Genomic DNA, 13,119 nt, shown 5'->3' on the forward strand with positions numbered 1-13,119 from the left:
ATAACAGCATGAATAAGAAAAGGAAACCAACGGTACCCAAACCGGATTAACCCAGTTTAAAACTGGATAATTTATTCTTTTGAAGACTATTATAAAGTCTAAGAAAGAAATAATAAAACACAAAAAAGTCGAAAGACAAACCCATACCAAAAACAATTTGATTTTTGAAAAAAGGACACAACCAACGAAACATAAGAAAAACCACTATAAACCCAACATAAAACGTTATCACATAACAGGACCTCTCACAAAAGCCGCACGAAATCATACTCCCACTCCTGGCCTAACCCACCAGAGAGGACGTCCTGAGCATGCTCTATAGCCGGCCTAACCCACCGCGCTACATCCACGCTTTGTGACCACACTCCTATTTTTAATAAGAGGTACTCAAGGGTGAGTAACTCTTCAAAATAACCGAACTAAAATAAAAAGCTTTTGTGAAAACAACTAACCAAAATCGTAATTAAAACACCGAACTAATAGAAATTTTATAAAATGTAAATTACACCTTGCAGTATATAGATCAGCATACAACACCAAAGACGAACATCCAAAGACAAAAGGACCCCACTACACTCGAAAAAGAATGGCCAACCACAATCAATATGCCGTCCACAATCACAACTGAAAGGATTTAGAGTACGACTTGACTTCGCAGAAAAGGACTTCATTGAACTAGACCAATGACCACCTCGATGTTCAAGTATACGTACAGATCCGAGTAACCAGGCATCCCCTCCACGCACAATCTCCACGCCATTCCCAGACTAGGTTGAACACAAAAGAAGTTCTCTACATGAAACAGAAAAACCTGTCATAGCAAACCATTCTGAAATCAGATTTGAGTTTGTTGAGAAAACCCAGTCGTTGTCATAAGAAGACACAACGGTTGATCCTGGAACTTCTCTAACAGAAGAACCCAAAAGAAATATGATGTTCGCCAAATATCAACGTCCATCATCCATCCTTTGAATTGCAGAAAAACTATTCTAAAAAACTCTGTAAAACCCGGATGGGTGGAAACTGATCTAAACTACATTTTATGATTGGATAAATTAGATATTTTACCACTGTAAAGTATTTAATATTAACCAATCATGATCCATCTAACTAACAACCCACTTATTTGTAAGTGCTGAAATTACTTGTAATTTCAGCACCAGAGAGATTTGAATTTAACTTAGAAATTAGTTGCCTCTCCAAGAGAACTTCAGCAGCCGCAATAAACCAGTATACCCTAGATCTATTGAGCCTAGCAGAGACTAGTTAAACAACCTGAGACTAGAATAGTATAAGAGTAAGATTAGGATCGGTATTAGACTAAGAAGTTGCACGAATCTATCCGGCCGAAAATAAGATAGCGTGACGAGCAGACGGTGTACCCTATCCGAAATTACTCTATGAGTTAAGACCATCGGTTATAACTCATTTGCTTAATATTAATAAGACATTTTGCAATATAAATACAGAAAGGATTATATCATACTAGCTCTATATATTGCGCCAAAATTTATACAATTATGACTCTTTGAACACTATTTAGAACTGATATATGATCTTACCTGTCCGGTCATAAATTGTAAAAAAAAGGTAAGTCAATCAAAATGTTAATGATTAATGAATAATTGAAAGCATCACATACTTAGTTCATTGTGAATTGAATCAATGTACCAGTAGAATTGGACCACAGCAGTTCTCGTTTGTGATATAAAGATACCGATAACTTTCAAAAAAATTTATAAAAAAGAAGTTATTATTTTCTCAAAACAATCTATATTGGAATTAAACCATAATTTTGTCGAGAACGGTCTCTGCATTGTCTAAAAAAAACTACTTTTATCGCAAACTATTTCATTCAAGCTGCCATTTTTGATGCTTTTGCATAAAATTGATCTGTATCTCCAAATATTTTTGAACGAACTCAAAAAATGTTCAAGAAACTTCAATGTTTACCCTTGATTGAGTTAATTAATTTTATTTTGATAATTTTTTGTTCCGATTTTCGAAGAAAGTGACGGAACACAAGTATGTGCGCACAAACTTAATCGTTTTTTTTTTTTGAATGGTGGTTCTAGTTGGAACAAAAAACACGACATTTTCCTGGTTTAATCACAGTTCTGATTAATTTTTATTTATTATGCACCCAAAGGTTAAGCCGCAACAGTAAAGAGAGAACTTTTATGGTTTTTTCTTTCTCAGACAAACTAAATTCAAAAACTGCTTGCTTGTGACCATTTATACGCTAGGATTTTCTTCCGCGAAGAGGACAGATAAAAATTCAAACAATATGTTTAAGGTTTATCGAGCTATGGAGAGAAACATTTCTGTGGCAGAGTTAAAGAGTATAGTGGGAAATTGAAAACAAAACTGCTTGTGAGTTCCGACGTTCCGACTGCCTTTAAAGCGCAACGAATGGATTTTTGTTCGCTTAGCAAAATTTTTAGAAAGCCATCCCCACATACGCTAGGTAAAACAATTCAATAAAATTCAAATGCTTTCTCAAACGGCTTATCTCTCCTCGTACAGGTAATAACAAGAAATATTCCCGTTCCGTAAAAATTCCACATTACAAAATTGAACTTTGTATAAAGAAAAAACACGACACTGAGCACAAACATTCAGTCACTTTTTTCGAAGGTCGCAACAAAAACGAGATGAAAAGATTGCTAAAAAAGTAGCTATTGTGACAATTCACAAGAAAATATTTCTTCAATTCACAGCGAATATTTAAAAAAAAACTGTTCGTATCAAGTCAAAGAGCCCAATTTTCTGGCTGTTCTTAGAGTTCACTTCAGAAAAAAAAACAGATTAAGTTTTTTTTAAACTGAAAAAAAAATTCAGATTTTTTTTCGCAAATTATCCCGCAGAAACTTTTAAGTCAAATGTGATGTATTTCGCATATATCTAGGCATTAAATAGACCAATAGTGTTGTATCATTTCAAATCGGATTGATGTGTAAGACGGATTATATCTCCTCTTACGCATCGATAACGCTGAATTAATCAGGTTTTAGTTGTCCCAAAATGGCCAACTTGGCAATTCTTAAACCTCAATAACTTAGCAAAAAAAATCACAGAAAATAAAAATCTTATTAAAATTAAGCTCAAAACGATATTTTTGGCTGATGTAAAAACTTTGTCAAAATTGAATTAATTATAAGCCAAATTTGGTTTGCAGAAAATAAAATAAAAGGAGACCACAAATTTTCCATCACTTTCTTTGAATGTCGGATCAAAAACGAAATAGCATGATCGGCTGAAAATTTAAGTAAAATAACAATTCAAATGAAAAAACTTTTTCTTCAACTCACAGCAAAAGTCCAATTAAAAAACTCCGAAGTTGGAATTAATAAAAGGAGCATGAAAAATTCATTATACCTGTACTAAAGGCAAATAGTATTGAACAGACAAAATAAATCTATATGAATGAATAAAACATCGATTGACGGGAAGTATCTTCAATTTTTGGCATAGCCATCGTTAAACAAGAAAAACTGAATTATTGATACCCAAAATTGGGACAAACTGCAAAAGGAAAATCAACAAGACTGCTTGTATCAGGGCGAAGCCCTTCAGTGTTCCGACTGCTTTTTGACGAAGACTGGAGTAGTGTCAAACTTTGAAAAATGGATAAATGTCGATAAAAGTAAGAAAAAAAATCGGATTGAAAATCAAACTTCCACCATCTATATTAAATGCAAAATGACAGTATTATAGCAAAGCATTCAATACACCAAATAGCATGCTTCAACCAAAATTGGAACTATTTCTATGACGGAACAAGTCTCCGCTGACGCGCCAATAGCATGAAAGATATCGCGCGTTAACTGTCCCAACTTGGCCAACTTGGCAATCTTGAAACGCCATAACCTTAAGAAAAAAGGATGATCACGGGTGAAATACTTATTTTTGAATTTGGGCTCAAGACAACAATATCTTTCGAGTGATATAAAAAAATTGGTAAACTTTTGTTTCCAGATTGGCCTTGAGAAAAAAACTACCACGAGCACAAGTGTTCCACCACTTACTTCGGAAGTCGGAAAAATAACGTGTGCAATTGTTTAACGACCATTTTCTCTCAAATCCGTTTCTCAAATCATCAGAAACTTAACAACAAAAAAAAGTGCAAATGAAGAATTATTAGTTGGGTCTCTTACACAAAATCTATGGAAAGAAGTCCTGAGAAAATGAAGCATATTTCCCAGTGATATTTCCTTGGACAAAAAATTTCCAACAATATTTTTCGTTAGTTTTTTTCAAAATATTCTTCAAACCAGCTCAAAAAGTCTCCGCTGTCGCAGAGCTCAAAGACGAAATTTCGTAGACCAAAAGTAACCTTTCACCATATGAAGTTACTGAATAAACATCTTGCTTTTTATTTTAGTTTTGTCTTGAATTCAAGAAATTTTTCATTTTTATATGAGAACCCCACAAACAGCATGTATGTCCGAATTGATCAAACAAGTTTCGTTGAAAAAAAGAATATGCATAAAAGGAGATAAACTGAAAAAAAAATGCAAAAAGTCGTTTTCAGAGTCTTTTTTCTAAATGCATATATTGTACCACAATCTGACAAATTTTATTTGCTTATATTGGAAAAACAATAAGCTTTTCCAAAATTGTTCTTTGTCCGTAATTCCGAATTAAAAACCAATTTAAAATGTTTGGGTTAGTTTTTTGTAGCTTCAAGAGTTCGCAAGAGTTCAAGAGTTCCCATACAATTTTTTGGATAAAATTAATAACTTCGAACTTTGTTTATGAAAGGATTGTTAGAAAGCGGAAATTCTCTAGATGTCCAGTAAAAAGTTCCAAAATAGAGGAGTTTTATTAGATAATTTTTCCGGACACACTGGTTAACCACTGAAAACTATTATATAAGAAGCCAAGAAATCAAGAAAATCGTCAAATTTCCCATTAGATTAGTTTGTATGGATTGGGTAAAGGATCCTATGAAAAGAAGCAATGAGAATACTAAACATTGGCTCAAACATCATTTGTTAAAAAGCATTTAGATAGAACACATCATAGCATTATGGTTCCATCTAGCAAAATTGCTAAAAAGATATATGCTCAGGGTTTTATCATTCAGATCAATTTGAACATTTGATTATTTGGGGACTCGATTCCTCCTCCTGCGTGGCACTGCAGGGCGCGCACACCTCTATAATAGCCTGACTGTCTACTCAAATTGAAATGAGACTACCTAAATTTCTCGTTGTTGTTTTGAATCTGATTGTAAAACAAAAAATAAACTTGCGTGGTGAATTACACTGCAATGCAAAATTGGCCCAGATTGAGTTGATGCAAGCTAAATGGTCTTTTTATTTTTTAAAAACAAAATTTTTATAGCTGAAAAAATGATCGTTTCAGCCGAAAATTCCTAATTTGTTAATATTTCCTTTATAAGTTAAAACGCAGTCTGAAAATTTAGGGTTTCGCGCTGATACGAGCAATTCTGTTACGTACTATATCGACCGTACTAAATCGACCTATGGATTTTCACTTACAACTACAGGATCTCAACCATCGTTTTTGAAAACAGTTAATTTTGAGAAAAGCGGTTAAAACATTTTATTCAACAAAACTGCTCGTATCAGGGCGAAGCCGTATATGTTAGAATTATCCTCTAACAACGGTCAAAGCCCTTTGATTGATTAGTTTTCTAAATGTTCAATTAAGAGAAAACTTTGAAACATCTAGTTTTTTTTTCATTTTTTATACCTCACTTTACAAGTTGAAATGTTCTGCCTCTAATAACTTCTTGATCCAATTTGCCATGTAGGTCCTAGAAAGAATAATCGCGTTCTTCATCCCAGTTTGTTTTATAGTCGTCAAAGTAGTCTCAAACTCAAAGCCTTATACGAAAAAAGGTTATTGGTGAAGTATCCACTTAATTTGGAAATGGAGTTTGAGCGTCATTATTTTTACGCAGTATAGAAATTAATTTTTTGGAAAATAATTTTCGTTAGAAATTAATATTCGAAAAGTAAAGTTGAGTTTCGTGGTGAGTTGTAAAACCCTGCCCCCTCTTCCAGCCGAGATCAAACACTTCTTAATGTGTCAATTTTGTTGAGAACCGGATAAAAAACTACACTAAATAAGACAGAGTGCGGTAAATAAGTTAAAAGCAAAACATTGATGCATTAAAAAAATACAATTTATACCAACCCATGAGTAAATTCAAATCTGGAATGTTAAAAACTTAATAACAAATTGAATTTTGAACTTACAAAAATCAACTCCAATAAAGCAAAAAGTCAGTAGTATTTCCTTTTTTTCCAATCCATTTTGCTATTTTGTTGCAAAATTTGCTTGACCTATGCATTTGCTAGAACTAAACTGTTTTCAATTGCAGTGCTTTTCGCTCAATTTTACTTTTTCATTTTTTCTTCTATTATAAGTACATCAATGTTTTTACAGTTTTAAAAAGGCAAATTACTGATTTTATCTAGGTAAATCCTCAATAAATTTTAAGTAAATCAGTTTTTTCTAAGTATATCGCCATTTGACTTGATATGATTAGTCAATTTTGATTTTTTTAACCAATTTTGATTTTTTCACCAATTCAACCGTTTTTGTCAGAAAGTATTAATTAAAAGAAACACAGCATAGTTCCTACTAAAATTTTAAATGCCTATAATATGAACAAGTTCTGAAAAATTTTATTTGCTTAGATTGGAGAAATTATATTTTTTCAAGGTTTTTTTTTCGTTAACTGCAATATAAAAACAAATTTAATCTTTTTGAGATAAATTAATGTGTTTGTGATTTTAAAAAAAAAATTTAAGCAACGGAAACTCTAAGCATAATTTGCAAGAAGTTCTATAATAGTGGAACTTTTGTAGGATATTTTTTTGGACGCACTAGTCAACCCCCTAGAAAGTCTTTCATGTATGTATTCAACAATTTCAAAAAAGTCGACAAATTGCCAATTAGTTTAATTTGCATGGATTGAGAAAATAAATACTATGGAAAGGGCCAGTGATGCTGCAAAAGATGGTCTCGGCAACCATGAGAAAAACATTTAAAAACATCACAGCATAGCATTATGGTTCAAACATTTGAAGGTAGCTAATAAGATATATGCTTTTGATTCAGAGCATTTTGAGGGTTTGATTACTCGGGGCTCAATTTCTGGTCCTACGTGGCACCGCCGGACGCACACACATCTATAGTAGCCTGACTGTCTGATTAATTTAAAACGAGACTACCTAAGTTGCTCGTTTTTATTTCAAAGCCGATAGTGAAACCCGAATTGCTCGTTTTATTCAAAGCCGATAGTGAAGCCTGGTGACTTATTCCGCAATGCAAAAAAGTCAAGCTTAGTAAGCCTAATATTTTTAATTACTTAATTTTTAAAACATTGAAATAACAAACATCGACACCAATAACACTGAATGACAGTAACGAACTTTTAGTTTCTCCTTCGTCTTCTTTCCAATCCATTTTGCTATATTTTTGCAAAATTTGTTTGATCAATACTTTTTCAAAGCTCTAATTTTTTTTCAATTGTAGTGCTTTTCGCTCAATTTTACTTTTTTTTCACTTATTTCATTAATTATAAATTAATCAATGTTTTTAGGAAAAACACTGATTTTATCTAAATAAATCACCAACAAATTTTGAAAAAATCAATGCTCTTAGGATAATCACTGATATTAGAAAATTTAATGAAAACTGACAAAAGCGACAAAGTGATAAGATTTGAGATGGATGCTTTTCACCCAGTGGGTGTATTCGACAAAATTCTTAGTTATTTTGATATCATCACTTCGGACAAAAAAAAAACAAATACGTTTAACAAAACTCAAATTTTTCAAACTCTTATATAAAGTGCAAAATGCTCATTCAATTATCATAAAAATTATTTTTTGGTACGTATGCTATATTATGGAATTGCATGACAAGAAGTTTTAATGTATGCAAATTCTATAGCTAGTTTTTTTGGTCAACCCGAAAATTTATCATTAGCACTGTTGAACACAAAAAAGCCTCCTTTTTGTCTCTTGACTATAACAAAATCAGTTTTTTTCTGAATTGAATTTTTGCTGAAAAGTATAGAAGTATGGTTAAATTTTTTGCAAATTTTTTGTCAAGAAAACATTTTGCAACAATCTGTTTAAGCCAAAGGAAATACTCAAGGAATTGTTCAATGTCGAGCAATTCAGATGCAACTCGAAACAGTTTGAAAAATATCAAGTTTGTAACTAAGAGCAACATCGTAGTTGAAGACTACATTACTGGTGAACCCTCAATGTCAGTGTGACTTTGGATCTGTAATTCCGTCACAAAAACCTCTTCATATATCCAGCCATTAGTTTCCAGAATCCGATTGTTCGTTTATGCTTGGTCATATAAAAAATGTCAACAAAAGAGCTGCATCGTAATATTTTTTTATATACCAACTTAAAATAGTGAAACCAAAAAATTATCTCAACGAGACAAAATAAAGTGTTTTCTTCATCAGTGCAAAGCTTAATGGCTCAAAATCAAAATAATCAACCTGCACTAAAAGGCAAAAGTGGAACCCTCTTTAAAATACAAGTGTGATGTCAATCCTCTTCATTCTACTCTTAAGTGAGACACAAGGATGCAGCTCCTTTGAAAAAAAATTCACGAGACAAACAGAAACAAACAACAATCGGATTCTGAAAAGCAATGACCTGATTATGGAGTGTCTTATATTTTGATATTGCAGAATCAAAATCAAACTGATACTTAGGGTTGACCAGTAACCTAATCATCGAGTCAGGTGCTGCTCCTAGTTAACTTTCGAAAGTTGTACAACTGTTTTGAGTTGCTTTCGAAATGCTTGATTTTCATTTGCCTTTCGATTGAACCAAACTTTTTAGCTTTAATAACTAAATTATTGAACTTTTATTCGACAAAAAAAATTATGAGAAGATAGCTGTTTTCCCAAAACATTCACGCAATACACATTGTTAAATTTGAAAACATTGTTTGTGTTTTAATCAAAAAACAAAAAAGAGGATTTTTTTGTGTTCATAATGCAACTGAACGAATATCCTGGTTGACCAACAATAATAGTTATAGGATTTCAATAATATAAAAAAAGTTGAAATAAAGTTCCGTATCAATAATTAGGTACTGAAAAAATTATGGTTTTTCTATGACAAATGAATGAGTGTTTTTCCACATATAACAGACTTTAAAAAATGTCAGTAGTATTTCCTTTTTTTCCAATTCATTTTGCTATATTGTTGCAAAATTTGCTTGATCTATGCATTTGCTAGAACTAAACTATTTTCAATTGAAGTGCTTTTCGCTCAATTTTACCTTTTCAATTTTTCTTCAATTATAAGTACATCAATGTTTTTATAGTTTTATAAAGGCAAACTACTGATTTTATGTAGGTAAATCACCAATAAATTTTAAGTAAATCAGTTTTTTCTAAGTATATCGCCATTTGACTTGATATGATTAGTCAATTTTGATTTTTTTAACCAATTTTGATTTTTTCACCAATTCAACCGTTTTTGTCAGAAAGTATTATTTGAAAGAAACACAGCATAGTTCCTACTAAAATTTTAAATGCCTATAATATGAACAAGTTCTGAAAAATTTTATTTGCTTAGATTGGAGAAATTATATTTTTTCAAGGTTTTTTTTTCGTTAACTGCAATATAAAAACAAATTTAATCTTTTTGAGATAAATTAATGTGTTTGTGATTTTAAAAAAAAAATTTAAGCAACGGAAACTCTAAGCATAATTTGCAAGAAGTTCTATAATAGTGGAACTTTTGTAGGATATTTTTTTGGACGCACTAGTCAACCCCCTAAAAAGTCTTTCATGTATGTATTCAATAATTTCAATAAAGTCGACAAATTGCCAATTAGTTTAATTTGCATGGATTGAGAAAATAAATACTATGGAAAGGGCCAGTGTTGCTGCAAAAGATGGTCTCGGTAACCATGAGAAAATCATTTAAAAACATCACAGCATAGCATTATGGTTCAAACATTTGAAGGTAGCTAATAAGATATATGCTTTTGATTCAGAGCATTTTGAGGGTTTGATTACTCGGGGCTCAATTTCTGGTCCTACGTGGCACCGCCGGACGCACACACATCTATAGTAGCCTGACTGTCTGATTAATTTAAAACGAGACTACCTAAGTTGCTCGTTTTTATTTCAAAGCCGATTGTGAAACCCGAATTGCTCGTTTTATTCAAAGCCGATAGTGAAGCCTGGTGACTTATTCCGCAATGCAAAAAAAGTTCTAGATTGAATTGAGTCAAGCTTAGTAAGCCTAATATTTTTAATTACTTAATTTTTAAAACATTGAATTAACCGTTATCGACACCAATAACACTGAATGACAGTAATGAACTTTTAGTTTCTCCCTCGTCTTCTTTCTAATCCATTTTGCTATATTTTTGCAAAATTTGTTTGATCAAAACTTTTTCAAAGCACTAATATTTTTTCAATTGAAGTGCTTTTCGCTCAATTTTACTTTTTATTCAATTTTTTCAATAATTATAAATAAATCAATGTTCTTAGGAAAAACACTGATTTTATCTAAATAAATCACCAACAAATTTAAAAAAAATCAATGTTCTTAGACAAATCACTGATTTTAGAAAATTTAATGAAAACTGACAAAAGCGACAAAGTGATAAGATGTGAGATGGATGCTTTTCACCCAGTGGGTGTATTCGACAAAATTCTTACTTATTTTGATATCATCACTTCGGACAAAAAAAACAAATACGTTTAACAAAACTCAAATTTTTCAAACTCTTATATAAAGGGCAAAATGCCCATTCAATTATCATAAAAATTATTTTTTGGTACGCATGCTATATTATGGAATTGCATGACAAGAAGTTTTAATGAATGCAAATTCTATAGCTAGTTTTTTTGGTCAACCCGAAAATTTATCATTAGCACTGTTGAACACAAAAAAACCTCTTTTTCGTCCCTTGACTATAACAAAATCAGTTTTTTTTCTGAATTAAACTTTTGCTGAAAAGTATAGTACATCAATGTTTTTACAGTTTTATAAAGGCAAACTACTGATTTTATCTAGATAAATCACCAATAAATTTTAAGTAAATCAGTTTTTTTTTCTGAGTATATTGCCATTTGACTTGATATGATTAGTCAATTTTGATTTTTTCTGATCAATTTTGATTTTTTCACCAATTCAACCGTTTTTGTCAGAAAGTATTATTTGAAAGAAACACAGCATAGTTCCTACTAAAATTTTAAATGCCTATAATATGAACAAGTTCTGAAAAATTTTATTTGCTTATATTGGAGAAATTATATTTTTTCAAGGTTTTTTTTTCGTTAACTGCAATATAGAAACAAATTTAACCTTTTTGAGATAAATTAATGTGTTTGTGATTAAAAAAAAATTTTAAACAACGGAAACTCTAAGCATAATTTGCAAGAAGTTCTATAATAGTGGAACTTTTGTAGGATATTTTTTTGGACGCACTAGTCAACCCCCTAAAAAGTCTTTCATGTATGTATTCAATAATTTCAAAAAAGTCGACAAATTGCCAATTAGTTTCATTTGCATGGATTGAGTAAATAAATACTATGGAAAGGGCCAGTGATGCTGCAAAATATGGTCTCGGCAACCATGAGAAAAGCATTTAAAAACATCACAGCATAGCATTATGGTTCAAACATTTGAAGGTAGCTAATAAGATATATGCTTTTGATTCAGAGCATTTTGAGGGTTTGATTACTCGGGGCTCAATTTCTGGTCCTACGTGGCACCGCCGGACGCGCACACATCTATAGTAGCCTGACTGTCTGGTTAATTTAAAACGAGACTACCTAAGTTGCTCGTTTTTATTTCAAAGCCGATAGTGAAACCTGAATTGCTCGTTTTATTCAAAGCCGATAGTGAAGCCGGGTGACTTATTCCGCAATGCAAAAAAGTCAAGCTTAGTAAGCCTAATATTTTTAATTACTTGATTTTTAAAACATTGAATTAACAAACATCGACACCAATAACACTGAATGACAGTAACGAACTTTCAGTTTCTCCCTCGTCTTCCTTCCAATCCATTTTGCTATATTTTTGCAAAATTTGCTTAATCAAAACTTTTTCAAAGCACTAATATTTTTTCAATTGAAGTGCTTTTCGCTCAATTTTACTTTTTTTCAATTTTTTCAATAATTATAAATAAATCAATGTTTTTAGGAAAAACACTGATTTTATCTAAATAAATCACCAACAAATTTTGAAAAAATCAATGCTCTTAGGATAATCACTGATATTAGAAAATTTAATGAAAACTGACAAAAGCGACAAAGTGATAAGATTTGAGTTGGATGCTTTTCACCCAGTGGGTGTATTCGACAAAATTCTTAGTTATTTTGATATCATCACTTCGGACAAAAAAAACAAATACGTTTAACAAAACTCAAATTTTTCAAACTCTTATATAAAGTGCAAAATGCTCATTCAATTATCATAAAAATTATTTTTTGGTACGTATGCTATATTATGGAATTGCATGACAAGAAGTTTTAATGTATGCAAATTCTATAGCTAGTTTTTTTGGTCAACCCGAAAATTTATCATTAGCACTGTTGAACACAAAAAAGCCTCCTTTTTGTCTCTTGACTATAACAAAATCAGTTTTTTTCTGAATTGAATTTTTGCTGAAAAGTATAGAAGTATGGTTAAATTTTTTGCAAATTTTTTGTCAAGAAAACATTTTGCAACAATCTGTTTAAGCCAAAGGAAAAACTCAAGGAATTGTTCAATGTCGAGCAATTCAGATGCAACTCGAAACAGTTTGAAAAATATCAAGTTTGTAACTAAGAGCAACATCGTAGTTGAAGACTACATTACTGGTGAACCCTCAATGTCAGTGCGACTTTGGATCTGTAATTCAGTCACAAAAACCTCTTCATATATCCAGCGATTAGTTTCCAGAATCCGATTGTTCGTTTATGCTTGGTCATATAAAAAATGTCAACAAAAGAGCTGCATCGTAATATTTTTTTATATACCAACTTAAAATAGTGAAACCAAAAAATTATCTCAACGAGACAAAATAAAGTGTTTTCTTCATCAGTGCAAAGCTTAATGGCTCAAAATCAAAATAATCAACCTGCACTAAAAGACAAGC

The 13,119-nt window shown here is 31.5% G+C and overlaps 1 protein-coding gene across 1 annotated transcript in view; it reads right to left on the minus strand.

Annotated features, from left to right (window-relative positions):
- LOC134856971 (CD9 antigen-like) overlaps positions 1-13,119 on the minus strand; it is a 64,207-nt gene that overhangs the window by 24,734 nt on the left and 26,354 nt on the right. The gene's annotated exons all lie outside the window — the stretch shown is intronic.

This window comes from Symsagittifera roscoffensis, chromosome 1 (genome assembly GCF_963678635.1).
Source record: "Symsagittifera roscoffensis chromosome 1, txSymRosc1.1, whole genome shotgun sequence".
Taxonomy (NCBI): domain Eukaryota; kingdom Metazoa; phylum Xenacoelomorpha; order Acoela; family Convolutidae; genus Symsagittifera; species Symsagittifera roscoffensis.